The 3,645-nt window shown below is 42.6% G+C and overlaps 1 pseudogene across 1 annotated transcript; it reads right to left on the minus strand.

The window, feature by feature from the left end:
• Positions 1–1,083: 1,083 nt before the first annotated feature.
• On the minus strand, positions 1,084–3,514 carry LOC101311731 (annotated as a pseudogene). Its single transcript, XR_184155.1, has one exon. The product of XR_184155.1 is annotated as a putative receptor protein kinase ZmPK1-like (transcript).
• Positions 3,515–3,645: the final 131 nt, after the last annotated feature.

Below are 3,645 nucleotides of genomic sequence, written 5' to 3' on the forward strand. Positions count from 1 at the left end.
AACCTTCGAGTTAGGCCAGCCAAAAGAATTAAGCTCTGTTATTAAATTTCCGTTTGTTTTTTTGTTTGTTAAAAGTAGCAGTCGGAATAATTTTGGTAGTGTACAGAGAGGAGGAGCAAACTGGGGATGATGAGCCTTTGGTTTTATTGACATAAAAAGAGTAACTGGGTGGATCAGAATCTGGAAATGTTAGAGAGTTGTGTTGATGTTCTAATACAAAAATGGAAAAAATGAAAAGCAAATTTACCCAATTAGACTAAATTGAAACTGGGAGCAACAATTGTTGGGTTATGCGGAAGAATAAACTGTAGAATGGAATCAGAACTCACAACCACAAATGTAAAATGTAGCGGAAAGAAAATGATAAAGAACACCGGGTATTAACGTGATTCGGCAAAGTGCCTACGTCCACGGGGCAACAACAACAGAGAACCTCCACTATTCGAATAAAGGTTACACGGAGAGAAACACTACTTCAAGACTCACTCTTAAAGGGATACACTCTCACACACAAGACTCACTCTTGAAGAGATACACTCTCACACACACTTTGTTTTGTTACACACACAAACTCTCAACTTGGAGTTTTCTCTCTATCTCACACTCTTGTATAGCACAAGGTGAACTCACCGGTTCTTCTATCTCATTTTGCACCATTGCAAATGCCTCTATATATAGGCAAATATATGCATGCATTCTTCATGCACTTCCCATGCAAATCCTTCACGTCCATGCATAAGGAAGAAAATTCAAACTTCTTCCTTAATTCAAGCTTCAATGTTTGTATGCACCATCAATGCATCTCCATCCTTTTGTCAAACTTTTCAGCCACCAAGCCTATACATATAGGCTCTCTCTCTTGCATTTCAACATATACACACTACCAACTTTGCTATTCATATACCATCTTGCCTCTTGGTTAATTGAATGGGTCTTGAGGCTTCACCGAAAAGGTTTTTCACATGTAGTAAACTACATGACATCCTCCTCCAAATAAGGAGGGAAATTTGACCCATCAACAATGACTGTGATACAAATTAAAGAACAGATTGACGGAACATATACAAATTACATATTGGTCTATGAAGCAGTCATCCCTGAAATTGATGATGTAGAAGCATCTCAACTACTCGACTCATAGAGGGTCTTGCATTTCTGTCTTCCTCTATACACTGGAGCGCCACTTTAATAAGAATTTCCAGCTTACCCTTTTCATTTTCACCTCCCATTTTGGTCTCTGCATTTGCTAATGCTCCATTCATTTTTTCCATCACCCATTGTGCCATCATCTTCTTGTGTGTCTCTCCTCCACCTTCAACCGATTGAAGATTGCTTTCAGTTGGGTTCTTCCCGGTGAGCATTTCTAGCACAACAATTCCATAACTGTAGACATCCACCTTCGAAGTGATGGGCATATTGTGCACCCACTCTGGAGCCATGTAACCTCTGGTTCCTCTAATCCTCGAGAAGTCTGAGCTGGTGTTCTCGCTTCTGTTTAATAGCTTGGACAACCCAAAATCTGCTACCTTGGGATTGTAATAGGAGTCCAAGAGTATGTTCTGAGGCTTCACATCACAATGTAGAACCCATTCCAAGCACTCTTCATGAAGATAAGCCAGTCCTTTTGCTGTGCCAAGAGCAATATCATACCTCTTCTTCCAATCAAGCGCTTTGGAAGATAAAACTTTTGCCAAGGAACCATGCTCCATGTACTCATACACGAGAAGCCTATGCTTGTCTTCCACGCAATAACCCCACATCTCTATCAAGTTCATATGGTAAAGCTTACCAAGAAGGCTTACTTCTGCAAGGAACTCAGCTTCTCCTTGATTACAATCATTCAGTTGCTTAATCGCTGCAACTCGCTGATCGGACAACACGCCTTTGTACACAACTCCTCCTCCTCCTTTTCCAATCTCTTCCTTGAATCCTTTTGTGGCCTTCTTCAATTCGGAGTATGTAAACCTTCTAAATCCACTGGCAGTTTGAAGGTAGCCTTGAGCAAGTGCTTCTAATTCTGAATCTTTTTTATCCCCGCTGCTTCTTCTCGTTACAAAAAACCACACAACAAAGATGCAAATGACCTCTAGTCCTCCCACGGCCGATGCGAATTTAAGCATAAACTGGATCGATCCACTGGGATTGCTTCTTTCATATGTTCTGTCAAGTTGTGCTGTAAGTTTAGCTGAGCACATTTTGGAATCCTTATAAGTAGCATTGAGGAGGCCTTTTGGTAGCTTCACATACAGCTCCCCATCGAAAGCAGGCGAGCGGTAGCCATTTCGCATTTGATACTTGGGATAACACTGATACTGACCGCCACCAAATTTGTGGTGGAATCCAGTACAGTTGCACAAGTCCAGGCACACACTTTTGCACTCATCTAATGTGTAATTGCCATAGACGGCATAATCATACCCATACATTTCAATACGTGAAAGATGCACAAAACCGAACTCTTCCTCTGCACTACTCTTGCAGGACAGCTTGAAACCAGCCGGTTTACACCCATAAGACCAATCGGTTTTGCTGACCATTTCATAACCCGGCAGACACGAACATTTCCTACCTGTACTAGGAATATAGCTGCAGTAGCTATTAGCTCCGCAAATGCCATGGATTTTACATGGTTGTAAAACTGCTTCCCATGTAACAATCCATTTATCTCCCTGACCTTTTCGACTGTAGCCTCGGAGATTTCCATCTACATCCATCCTGAATATTCTGTGCAGTTTCGCACCGTAGTCGATTGTCAAAACGACAAAATTATCAGATGAGCTAAAATTTCCCAAGCTGTCAAAAACTGCAATTCGAGTGTTGTTGTATGTGGATCTTCCTGCTTGATAACTCAGAAGCCATGGATCGGGCCAGTAAATGCTCGAAACCTCGGGGCCATTGTAGAGTATACGAAGAGTGTTGTCGTTGTCGAAGTAAAACGAGTAGAAGCCGGAGGAATAGTTGGTGAGGCTTCTTGAAGAAATGAGCTGTGTGCTTCTTGTGAGCGGTTGCTGAGGCAAAAGCGTGTCCGTCGGCGAAGCAAAGCTTTCCCACAACACGACGCCGTGCTCTTCGAGAAGAACTAGATTGCCGGTGTTTCTGAGGTGCAAGTGGGCCGATGAGTTTGAAGCTGTGTCGGAGGACCACACGGTGTATCGGTCGATGTCGGAGAGAATAAGGTTTCCATTTTTGTGCAGGGTGAGCTTGGAGCGTTGACCATTTACCGGCTCGTCACGATTAGCTATCCACACCACGGTAAGGTTGTCTGTAATGGTTGTTGGCTCCGAGAACCATATTCCAAAGCAAAACGCGTTTTCGCCGACCGGAAAAAGCCAGCGGTAAATACGGCGTCCGGCGACATCAAAGTTTGAGCTGGATTTTCTACTGAAAGAGAGGATCCCATGCTCAAATTAAAAGCTGCAGATGATTTGAATGGAAAAAGAAGTGCCAAAACAAGAACAAGGAAAGGAAATGGAACCGTGTCCATGAATTTGGTTGAACTCAACATTTGCACCATTATAGGCCAAAGTGTGAAACAATAGAAGTAATATAGAACTATGCGACTCAACACTCGGAGATTATATAGAGGAAAGAAGGAAAGGAAAATGATTGCAGCTTCCATGAAGCGCACGTATGCTTGGTCTTCAA

The sequence above is a fragment of the Fragaria vesca genome, linkage group LG2 (assembly GCF_000184155.1).
Source record: "Fragaria vesca subsp. vesca linkage group LG2, FraVesHawaii_1.0, whole genome shotgun sequence".
In the NCBI taxonomy this organism is placed as follows: Eukaryota; Viridiplantae; Streptophyta; class Magnoliopsida; order Rosales; family Rosaceae; genus Fragaria; species Fragaria vesca.